The 12,814-nt window shown below is 48.7% G+C and overlaps 1 pseudogene across 1 annotated transcript; it reads left to right on the top strand.

The window, feature by feature from the left end:
* The first annotated feature begins 7,017 nt into the window (after positions 1-7,017).
* On the top strand, positions 7,018-12,529 carry LOC146022755 (perilipin-2-like; annotated as a pseudogene). The gene is made up of 8 exons (XR_014452201.1): positions 7,018-7,120; positions 7,264-7,300; positions 9,088-9,283; positions 9,501-9,583; positions 9,686-9,918; positions 10,057-10,241; positions 11,744-11,863; positions 11,947-12,529. The product of XR_014452201.1 is annotated as a perilipin-2-like (transcript).
* Positions 12,530-12,814: the final 285 nt, after the last annotated feature.

The raw sequence follows: 12,814 nt of genomic DNA, 5'->3' as shown, positions 1-12,814 counted from the left end.
TATGCGCTGCCCGGCTGGATCTAATTTTTACTGTATACTTCGCAGTCAAACAAGTGGCAGAGGACATGCAAAGGACCCCTAGCTGGAGACCTGTAGAAGCCCCCTCACTGGTGCGAGCTGCCCTAAAGTAAGTTTTGAATGCAAGGCAACATCAAGGACAAGAGCCGCACAGAGGACAGGGACCCAGGAAGATCCCTAGCTTGATAGGAGCTGGTGGTGGAAGCAGAGGCTGACCCAGAACAGCATGACAGGTGGAGCCGAGGACGACCCAGCACCTCCTGCTGCTGGTCTGATGCTGATATATCAATTCTCCCTAGTCTGGATGGCTGTGAGCCAATAGAAGCTTGCTGTGCGGTAGCCGCTCATGATTGGCTGCCGGACCGCAAGCTCTTATTGGCTCGCGGTCATCCAGCGGGAGAAGTGAAAATAGCGATGGACCAGTCTGCTGCCGCTGCTCCGTCGCACCGGTCCGGCAGCCATGTTATGACACCCACCTTAGCAGCAGCTGTTAGGTACAGGGACTGACGGGGTTTTGTTTTGTGTTATGCACGCTCAAATTCTGAAAGGTGCCGTGGCCATGCCCCATTTACCTGTGGCCATGCCCCATTTACCTGTGGCCATGCCCCATTTACCTGTGGCCATGCCCCATTTACCTGTGGCCATGCCCCTTTCTGGATTTGTACCGATTTCAGCTCCTGAAATGTTGGAGGGTATGCTATACTTTCCAGTGTGTATGCACAATATAGGGACCCGCAGCCGTGACTATTGGAAGTAAAGCCAGGTACATGTTTCTTAAGCTGGCCATACATTCAGAGATTTATTGTGCAGTCTGGCTGGTTGGAACAAAATCCTGGTAATGGATGAGAGCAGATGACCATGGACCAGATGCTTTGAAATGCTGAAAACTGACATTCAAACATTACCAGATTTTTTTATCCAACCAAGTGTATGGCCAGCTTTAGTCTCAGATCACTGTTTTATGAAATCCTACTTCATACCTCCCAACTTTTGTAGTTGGGAGATCGGGACGTTCGTGCGGAAAGGGGGCGTGACCTCGAGAAAAGGGGCGTGGCCTCGAGGGATGATGCGAACTCCGGCCACGCCCCGTTTTCGACGCTCGTCGGCGTTCAATAGACGCTGTGCGCATGCGCACAGCGTCTATTCTTGGCAGGCTGGAGGGGCTCCCAACTGCCCCCCCCCCCACAGTGGGACAATGGCGGCCCCGGGCGGGACAGTTGGGAGGCATGCTACTTGCAGATTCAGCTTCCAATCCATGGTGACGATTGTCCAATCTTTCAGCAGACCTCCAATTTGTGGCTGTGGAAAGAAATAAATGTTACCTGGGGAGGGGGATTTATAAATGATGAGGAGGGAGAAATATATAAATGACCATGTCAGTGGGGTACCTACCGTTCTAAAGGTAACACGTGAACTTGATTGTCTAAGCTCCCATTTCCATCACTGAGGTCTGTTCTTATTCTATGTGCGGTGCCGGCCTCTATAACTAAGGAGAAGATGGCACACTTGGTTTTACCACCCACCTTGGTGAACCACAAGTGCCAGCATACCTGAACAAATAGCACTAGCTGGAACCTGTATTGCACCAGCCTGCCCTTTCCTACTGATGGCTTCTGGCTAATACGAGCTGATATAAGGGGGCTTAATGTGATTGGCTTACTGTGGCCAATAACCATAACACTGCTAGCTAGCCAATCCCTCTGGTGTCACCATCAGATAGGAGGTTATTCTGGTTCACATGCAGTGTTGTGACTTTTTCAGCGCTGTGTGTGATTTTTAAGCCCACCCACCGTTCCCAATGCCATGGGAACGCCCAGCGTTTTCACGTTGAAAACCCATGAAATGCTAAGTGTTCCCATGGGCGAGCAATCCATCGCTGCCCCCCGCCCGCACTGCTGGGTGTGAGTGGGACAGCAAACTTGCAGTTCGCCGTGCCCATTTACACCCGGTGTCTGCACATGCGCCAAACATGGCCTTCCTGTGCAAACGGACCTGAATAAGGTCCATAATGTGTTGAGTTGGCCTGACCGAAGATTAGTCACCAGTAACGGTCGCCGCAGCCTACACGCTGTGCAATTGGTCAGCTGCTTAAATTCCTGTGGCCCAGACAAGCGGTAGAATAGGCTGCTCGGATTGGTCAGGAGAATATTTCTACAATGTCGGCTCTCTTGATCATCCACAATTTGAACCAATAGCTTTATGACTGCAGTAGAATTGCCAAACGACCATGACTCCGCAATTATTTATACTGTGAAACTGTCGATGGAAGCTGCCAATAGGTGATGGACCCTCCACTGCTAAGGGGGGGATGTCTCATACCTTGGAGAGAGATAAAGTACCAACCAATCCGCTTCTTACCGCCAAACCACGTAGATGGTAAACTATGAAAAGGATCCAAACATGAAAAAAATCTCCAAAAACGCTGTCTGTGATTGGTGACTTCGGCTTTCTTCATAAATAGACCCCAATATTGGGGTAATTCAGACCTGATTGCACAGCATCAAATTCACACCGCCAGTGTTTATTTAAGCTGCCACCCACAACAGTGAAGTCTCACCTTGTGAATGAATGTGATCGCTGTGCGAATGGGTGTGTACGGCTGCGAATATCTATTAGCGGCCGAGCGAATATGTCCGGAACCCATCATATCAGGCTCACCATCGAATGATTATTATCCACCAACCAAACGCGCTGCCTCGGTGTCATCATTGACTCCTCCCTCTCTTTCACCCCCCACATTCGTGCTCTCTCACAGTCTTGCCGCTTTCACCTACGCAACATCTCACGCATCAGACCATTCCTCTCCACTGACGCGACCAAAATTCTCATTCACTCTCTTATCATCTCCCGCCTTGACTACTGCAACATCCTTCTCTCTGGGCTACCTCTCACCTGCCTCGCACCTCTCCAATCCATTCTTAACGCTGCTGCTAGGCTCATCTTCCTCTCCCGCCGCTCTACCTCCGCCTCCCCCCTCTGTCTATCTCTTCACTGGCTCCCCATTCCTTTCCGAGTTCTCTTTAAACTCCTCACCACCACCTACAAGGCTCTCTCCTCCTCCACAGCTCCCTACCTCTCTTCCCTGATCTCTATCCACACTCCCTCCCGTCCTCTTCGCTCCATCGCTGACCGCCGACTGACCTCTCACCTAATCACCTCCTCCCACTCCCGTGTCCAAGATTTCTCTCGCGCTGCCCCCCTGCACTGGAACAACCTCCCGCCACCCATCAGGCTATCTGATTCCCTTACCTCCTTCAAGCGCTCCCTCAAAACCCACTTTTTTCGACTAGCCTATCCCTCCTCCTAACCTCTTTTGATCCTCCTATCCTGCCTCCGTTCCCCTCCGTTCCTACTTATCCTATTGTATTTCGTTCGTCCACCCACCTATTTTTAGTATGTTAACTCTTATGAGCAGGGCCCTCCTTCCTCACGTACTCACCCTACCTCATTACCTCACCTGTGCTCCTGTCCTGTTCTTCCCTTCCTCTACTTCATCTTCAGTCTCCTTGACAATTTTGACACCTACTTCTGAACTGATGCTGATTTTAGTTCTACCAGCTATACCCCTATTTATACTGTATCTTTCAACACACCCTGTATGTTACCTTGTAATTTGTTTTTTTTTGTTTGCTATGTACGGCGCTGTGGACACTTTGTGGCGCCTTATAAATAAACGTACTACTACTACTACTATCCTGGGCACCAGACATCGCAGGCACCGTGTAGCCAGAGACGTACTCAGCAGCTGTGATGGAAAAAGGCCTATCCGGCCTGGAGCTGACGTCACAGCCCCTCCCCTAACACACTCAGACACGCCTAGCGTTTCCCCGGACACTCCCAGCAGTTTCCTAGCCACTCCCACTAAACGGGCGGTTACCACCCCCAGAAGTCTGCTTCCTGTCAGTCACCTTGCAAATGGCGCGTGAATAGATAAAGTAGCAGGACTTCAATGCAGGATTTCCTTGTGCATACATACTGTGAATAGAACACATACGTAGTCATAGGTGTGCGCACATTGAGAGTTAGGAGTGCACAGGCACCCCCTAATGCCCCACCCTTATGAAGACCTCCCTGCCGCTAGCAACCACCAATACCTTTTACTAAAGACTTTTGCTTTTTAGAACTGTATTCTATTAAAAGAATCGCCCATCAATTAATTATGTATGTTTTACATTATTACTTGTACTAGACCATTGTCATATCACTACATACCGGCATCATCCATATATGTTTGTTACTTTATTTGCATGTACTATTACACAGAGTAATCAGAAGATTAAAACTGAAATACGTAGGAGATTATGGTGTGGCTGAGAGACGTTTTATATTGTAAACAATATACAAAAAAAGGGTTGTAATAGTCCCAAGGCGCAAAGCCGGAATCCTGCAGCCGTACAATGGAAGAAGAGGTTCACCAGCAGCCTCTTGTGGACGAAATTGCAGAGAAAAGGAACCAATGTGTAATGGGCGCTGGTTTCCTGTTTGCTTCAGTGATAGCTCATATGTGGGAAATACAGAAAAAGATGAACATACATTAATTAAAGATGTATGTGTATTAAATCCACACAGGGATAGTCAACCCAAAAAGAGAGAAATTCCCAAATAGGTATCGTACCCTCACTCACACAGAGTAATGGGTGTACAGACACATCAAGGTATCTTTGAACTTGATAAAACACCACCGTGTGTGATTGGATGATTTAAATGTGGTCGTACCGTACTCACATGTACGATCACAGTTGTAATCGCATAAGGGTATCTTTTGGAATCCCACAGATGATGAATGGAGGTTATACCAGATGTCACACGTACAGCAGACTGTATTCCCCTGGAAACTAAACCATCCAGCGAGGACTTGGGAGATAAGAAGGAACCTGGGGACTATATTAAACTAAAAGTAATTGGCCAGACTTGGGACGTTTGGAGACATCTATTATAACCTCCATTCATCTAAAAGATACCCTTATGGGATTACAACTGTTATCGTACATGTGAGTACGGTACGACCACATTTAAATCACCACACACGGTGGTGTTTTATCAAGTTCAAAGATACCTTGATGTGTCTGTACACCCATTACTCTGTGTGAGTGACATTTTATATTGTAGCCAGTGCCAATAGATGATGGGAGACACACCCAATGGGCGGTGTTAGACATGCTATATAGGTGGTGCACCCCCTAATAAAATGTGCTGCGCACGCCTATGTGCGTAGTCTATCGATAATCACCCGCCATGCAATCAGGTTTGAATCCCCCCCCCCCCAATATTCTTGACTCTTGTTTTCTGCTGTTCTGGCGTGCCTGGTGCTCATTGAACCTATAGCAGGGTTGCCTACCCTGCTGGAATGGCCGGGAGGGTCCGGGAAATCGGGTCCCTCTCCCGGCCCCATAAACCCCCATCTCCCGCAAACTGCCTCTCAGCAGGGGGGGGGGGGGGGGGCATAAGTAAAATCGCCATTGTGTGAAATACCAGCATTGCACAATATATTGCTGAGCAATATATCTCCCCCGTGTGTATGGGACTTGACTCCCTGTACACCTGAATTACACAATTAATCAACTATACCCCTTTTCCACTTGCAAAATATACCGGGTTTTTGCACATGAACGCGCATCAACCCGGGATTTAGCTCAGTGTGAAAGGGTCTTGAAAAAATATCCTGGGATGGGTATTCTGGGATTTCTACCCAGGTCCTGACTTGGGTAAATTCCAGAATCGACCCGGGACGCAATCAGTGTGAATGGTCCCGTACCCGGGATCGGGTACATGGGATTTTAAAAAAATGCATGAGCTTTCTTGGGCTCCCAAATGCTGATGTCATCTTTCAGAGCCCTGGAGTCCATTTCTAATGACATGCATTTGTATTTGCAGGGATTTCCCAGGATCAGTGTGAATGTAGCTGTCCTGGGTCAATCCCAGGTCTGAGTGTAGTGTGAAAGGGTACATTCCTGGGTAGTGTCCCGGGAAGCATTCGGGAACACATTCCCGGGTATGACTCCCCCCCGGCTCCTCTCCAGCGTGTTTCCCCAGCGTGTGACGTGATGACGTCACATGCATAACGGAGAAGCTGAAGCAGGAGAGAGGCAGAGAGACCAGCAGACATTTCTGCTTCCCCTGGCTCAGACGCGTCCCAGACCGCCCCAGCATGCCCATCCTGTACACCATAACCAATAGCCAGCTATGTGTACAGTCAATTGAATCAGTGGGAGGATTTGTCGTCTCTGTCATGGCTGACTTGCCTCCGGTGCTCAGCCAGCAGGCAGCAGCATGTCAGTGCGTTGAGCGGGTACTGGCGCCCACACAGACCCTGCTGCTGCTTGCTCCCCCAAGCGGATGCTGGGGCTGCCTTACAGTAGTTACGCCACTAATTGGGGGGGTATATTCAATGCGTGGGGGGGGCGTGCGGCACCGATAGCTCACCACCAGTATTCAACTCACCCTCCACACTCGGCTTCTCCATGTCGCCTGTTCCCTGAGAGGTGGAAACAGCGAATGCGGCCGTCAGAACCTCAGTGATCCGGGGAATCCTCACCGTCCTTTTCACAGCAAGAATTTCCCCGGAACATAAAATAGGGCGAGCGCCAAGGGCATTAAATACCACCCTTTATCTCTCTCCAAGGCTTAGTTCATTTGTCCTTTTACATCTTTGCAGTGCGATCCAGGATATATGCCTTGACAAAGTGGCTGCCGGTGGGGCGGGTGCATGGGACTTGCAGCCTTGTTCCTATATTATTGCGAGGAGCAAGCAGAGCCGCAGCATGATGTCATGCATGTATACTGTGATTGGCATGTTGCAGTGTAACATGTAAGAGGACACGTCTGTATGTCACAGAATGTACTCAGGGGCTTATGGAGCTGCCAGGAGACACTAATAATTTGCACCCACACCTGTCACTCAGTGAAGTCTCCTCCTCCAGAGCTCCCCCTGTCTGTGACTGCTGCAGGTGCAAGGGCTGCACTCTGATTGGCAGCAGCCTGAATGGGGGAGGGGCAGATCAGGTCACATGGGAGGCAGTCTCTATAAAAGCCAGGGTACCTCTGATACAGAGAACACTAAGCAGCAGCTGGGTTTGTGTGTGGTCAGGATATTGGAATACAGGTAACTATTGGAATGCTGTCTGATCATTACCATTCCATGGCTGGTATATGTAAGGGTAACATTGGTGGTCTGTAACCATCAGGCTGTGATGTCCACCATGCTGACAGCTGCTTTCCTACATGTGTATGTCTTCTGTTATCTAGGTGGCGGACTCTCAGTATGGCGCAGACAGAGCAGCAGGTATGTATGTGTGGTGACACTACTGCACAGGTGATGCTGGTGAGTGGTAATATGGGTGTGGTCACACTCCCTGTGCTGGGAGTCCTGTCCTTATAGTGTCTCCCCCTCTAATACCCTCATCCCCTGTCTGCCTGATATACCTCATATAGTACTTGTCCATGTCACACCCTATGCACTGAGCGGTGTGCTCCTCTAATACCCTCCTCCCCTGTCTACCTGGTGGTTATACCTCATATAGTACTTGTCCATGTCACACCCTATGCACTGAGCAGTGTGTGCCTCTAATACCCTCCTCCCCTGTCTACCTGTTATACCTCATATAGTACTTGTCCATGTCACACCCTATGCACTGAGCGGTGTGCTCCTCTAATACCCTCCTCCCCTGTCTACCTGTTATACCTCATATAGTACTTGTCCATGTCACACCCTATGCCCTGAGCAGTGTGCTCCTCTAATACCCTCCTCCCCTGTCTACCTGTTATACCTCATATAGTACTTGTCCATGTCACACCCTATGCACTGAGCGGTGTGCTCCTCTAATACCCTCCTCCCCTGTCTGCCTGATATACCTCATATAGTACTTGTCCATGTCACACCCTATGCACTGAGCGGTGTGCTCCTCTAATACCCTCCTCCCCTGTCTGCCTGATATACCTCATATAGTACTTGTCCATGTCACACCCTATGCACTGAGCGGTGTGCTCCTCTAATACCCTCCTCCCCTGTCTACCTGATATACCTCATATAGTACTTGTCCATGTCACACCCTATGCACTGAGCGGTGTGCTCCTCTAATACCCTCCTCCCCTGTCTGCCTGATAGTTATACCTCATATAGTACTTGTCCATGTCACACCCTATGTACTGAGCGGTGTGTGCCTCTAAACCAGTTCCCCCAAACTCTGCCATCACACTCCAGGTTTTAAGGATATCTATGTCTGAGCCTAGATGATGTAATCAAATGAACTAAAGTACTAATTAAGCCATGTGTGCTTAAACATGGTTATACTTAGAGCCGGGCCTGCATGGCAGACCTTGGAACTGCTGTAAACCATGCAGTTTGGGAGTACTGTCTTCTAAGCTCAGGATGGTGTATTGTGTGTCCTGTTCCCATCACCCAGAGTTACGTGGTGCCTATAAACCTCTCCAACAGTGCAGCCAGATATTCTATGGTCCCTTAGTAATCTCCTGGGCCACTTGGTGTCCTTGATGTTACTGGTGCTACCAACTTGTCTACTACACAACTGTTCCAACTTTAAATGATCTTAAGTTAAAACAAACTAAAATACCATAGGTCACAACTACAATGGAGATGTAATATAAAGGTGTGTACACATAGGCCCTTATTCAGATCTGATTGCAGTACAAATTTGTTCTCAAAATGGGCTAAACCATGTGTACTGCAGGTGGGGCAGATGTAACATGTGCAAAGAGTTACATTTGGGTGGGGTGTGTTGAAACTGAATTCTAAATTACAGTGTAAAAATAATGCAGCCAGTACTTACCCTGCACAGAAACAAAATAACTCACAGAAATCTATAATTCTCTCTGCACATGTTACATCTGCCCCACCTGCAGTGCACATGGTTTTGCCCATTTAAAGAACAAATTTGTACTGCGATCAAATCTGAATAAGGGCCATAGTGTAATTTTTGCTAGTGGCTGATTTTTAGTATGATAGACAAGGCTGACAGTGCATCTACTCAGACTTTGTTCACTATGAGAGCCTACAATCTAGTCAAAATAGACTTTCCTGCCTAGTCCTAATTGTGGCTGTTTCTCCTATAGAGTGTTGTGGTACGGGTGATCAACCTCCCCTTAGTCAGCTCAACGTATGACCTGGTGTCTTCTGCCTATGTCCACACCAAAGAGAACCACCCCTACCTGAGATCTGTGTGTGATGTTGCTGAGCAAGGTGTGAAGACCATCACGTCCGTTGCAGTGACCAGCGCCTGGCCCATCCTGCAGAGACTGGAACCTCAGAGTACGTCTTGGTACTTTCCGCTGTTTTGAAAACTTAGCAAAGATTAAAAAAAAAAAAATGGTGGTTGGAAGTTGATTTGTTGGGACTTATCTTCCCAAGGTTTGATACTCTTTACTACCACTGACTGTCCTTGATACACAACCCCATTTTAGCTGTTTTTTGTTGGTGCTTTTACCATGAACTTGCCTAAGTTATTGTATTTTGTCAAACCCTTTAGTTGCCCTGGCTAACAACATCGCATGTCTAGGATTGGATAAGATTGAGGTGCAGCTGCCCATTCTCCACCAGCCTACACACAAGGTAACTACAGCCCAGCAGCTATAACGGAATATCCTACAACCAGTATAAGGTGTTGCACAGGTGTGTGGTGTACATACAGATAGTATTTATGCCTCCCCCTAGGTGGTCTCCACAGCCTCCGAGGCCATTCTTGGTACAAAGGATGTTGTCCTACAGGGAATATCAGGAGCCGTTGGTAAAACAAAGGGTGCTGTGCACGATGGTGTAGAGATGACCAGGGCCACTGTGAATGCCGGTATCCGTAGCGCAGGTGGTGAGCAGCCGCGTGGATACTGCGCTGACTACGTCTGAAACTCTCCTGGAACAATACCTGCCACCCACTGATGAAGAGCTGGGTAAGCTGAATCCAATGTACATTCATGAGGGAACACTTGGCCTACTGGACCACACAGTAGTTACAGCCGTACAACTGACTGGGCCACTGACATGACTGCTGTACAGCTCTTCACTTACAGTTCTCACTTTCTTTTCAGCTAAGGAAGCCACAGACACGGAGGGGTTTGAAGTGTCAGCCATAAAGCAAAGTTACTACGTGCGCTTGGGATCACTCTCTGCAAAGGCCCGTAAGCGTGCTTACCAGCAGGCTCTGACACGCGTGAAGGACGCTAAATGCCGGAGCCAGGAAGCCATCGCCCAGCTGCAGTACACCGTTGTCCTGGTGAGTTGTGGATGAGTTAGAACCATCAACAAAATGGCCGCCACCTGTCCAGTATCACTCCCTGCCCTATGCATATCAGGAAAGTACTACTCTAGTATCATCTAGAAAAGTGTTTCCAAACCTTGGTCCACATGACATACTAACAGTCCAGGGGTGAGATGAAGTGAAAAATGTGGGAAAACTCAGTTAACAGGTTTTTGCTGCTGGGGGGCAGGTAGTAATCGTCAACTAAAGCTGGCTATACCCCATAGAAGCCTATTGGGGTGATATATCGCTCAATGTCTCCTTTTCATCGGCGACCAGAGATGGTCACTGAAAAAAACCTCTGCCGGCTCAGCCGGGGCACCCTCCCATCACTGGCAACATTTCTGGCAGTGATTTCAGCCCATATCGCTGCAGTGTGTACATGGCTTAATGTGACCCATGCCACCCTGCATGGACCCCCGCTGAATCATGCTGCCCCCCCACACACCCTTACCTGTGTCTGGGCAGCACACTGCTATACTGCCCAGACCAATGACCTCCTCCCTGCACTGTAAATTCTCTTCTGGGTGCAGGGAGGAGAGCAGCGGCATCTGGCTGGGTAAGAGGAGGGGGAGCCACTGGGCACCTGCTGCACAAAGCAAAGGACCGCTCTTAACACAAGAGCTGTCCTTGTAATAATTATCGCATAGGTTAGTACAGGGGTGGCCAAACCTGTCCAAGATCTACCAACAGTGCATGTTTTCCAGGGAACCTGTGGATCTATAGTAGGAATGAATGCAGCAGGTTTTAAAATGTGATGTGTAGTAATGACTACACCTGTGCACTAGCTAGGGGATCTGGGACATGTGACAGTTAGTAATGACTGCACCTGTGCACCAGCTAGGTGATCTGGGACATGTGACAGTTAGTAATGACTGCACCTGTGCACCAGCTAGGTGATCTGGGACATGTGACAGTTAGTAATGACTGCACCTGTGCACCAGCTAGGGGATCTGGGACATGTGACAGTTAGTAATGAGTGCACCTGTGCACCAGCTAGGGGATCTGGGACATGTGACAGTTAGTAATGACTGCACCTGTGCACCAGCTAGGTGATCTGGAAAATGTGGACCATTGGTAGATCTCGAGGACCGGTTTGGCCAGCCCTGCGTTAGTACATATGCAACAATACAGTATTTGCGGTAGCCGGTGATGGGTGGGGGTTATTCTTAGTGTATTAGCACAAGTGGCTCCTACTTATACTTGGTAGGGGGTCTGCTGATACCCCCAGGCATGGAGGAGATGGTCAGTCCCAGGTGTGAACACCTGCACAATTTATCTTGCATGTGTTGGGACCAGCGCAGACACTGACTGTGCAAATCCCCCAATTCTATGGACTGCAGCCCCTAGAAGCCAGATAGGGTTGCAGGAAAGGTCTTCCTACTGCAGGGTGGTGTGGGGGTCTACTATAGTCCTGCAGCCACTGACCATGTACCTAGAGGAATCTCTGATCTAGAGGTTAAATGTTTGTTTTCCAGATTGAATTTGCAAGGAAGAACATGACAGGTGCCAATCAGAAAATCCATGATGCCCAGGATAAGATGTACCACGTATGGGTGGAATGGACAGGACAGCACGGGGAGGCTGAGAGTGCGGAGGTAAGCTCCTGTTACTGGTGTAGCTGCCAGGTGTCTGTACTGAATACGTAGCTCTGATCTAACCTTTACCTTCTGTCTCTCAGCACATTGAATCTCGCACACTGACTATTGCCCGGAATCTGACACAACAGCTACAAACCACATGTCTCTCCCTGGTGACCTCTGTCCAAGGCCTGCCGCAGAACATCCAGATCAAAGCTCAAACCATCAGTGCCATGGCTGCAGAGGTCTACCGGAACTTCCTCTCTGCCTCCTCCTATAGGGACCTCTCTGACGGCCTATTGGCCACCAGCAAGGAGCAGTTCACAAAGATGAAGCATTCTATGGATGAGGTCATGGACTACTTGGCTAATAACACCCCACTAAACTGGCTGGTAGCTCCATTTTACCCACAGGAGGCTGGCTGCCCACATGAGGAACAAGAAGCTGATGTGGCAGCCTCCACTAAGAGGGATGACTGACCTGCACTACTGTCTCCTGTCGCTTTGTACCAAATTCACTTAAGTGGTCTATCACCTAGTTGTAGGAAATGTTTTACTGTATACTTGTGGCTTTCACTTGTCTCTACACAGATGCTGCAAAACCAACCCTTTTATTTGTTCTGTCCACCACACAATGTCAGTATCTTGTGCACTTTTGTATATGTAATAAATAGATCTGCAGTAATGGTTGGTGTTCATGATGAAGCTTTGTACAGACATCTCGCATTTCAGTTCTTAGTTGCTTTATCTAAATCATTCTCTACTATAGAGACTGTTGTCACTTGGTCAGTAGCCAAATGTTGCAGCCTTCCTGCAGTTCAGAGGTGGAAGGGGAATATCTGATGGCGGTCGGGAGGATAAATGTTCTGAATGCTGGTACCATTGCTATTGGCTGCCTCCTTACTATGTAAGCTGCATCAAATGTGATTCTCAAGTTTGTGTCCTCCCCAGTTTGTGTCACTGGGGGCAT

This window comes from Crinia signifera, chromosome 1 (genome assembly GCF_055691185.1).
Source record: "Crinia signifera chromosome 1, ASM5569118v1, whole genome shotgun sequence".
Classification (NCBI taxonomy): domain Eukaryota; kingdom Metazoa; phylum Chordata; class Amphibia; order Anura; family Myobatrachidae; genus Crinia; species Crinia signifera.
Note: the sequence above shows the minus strand (reverse complement) of the source record. Positions and strands in the feature narration are given on the sequence as shown.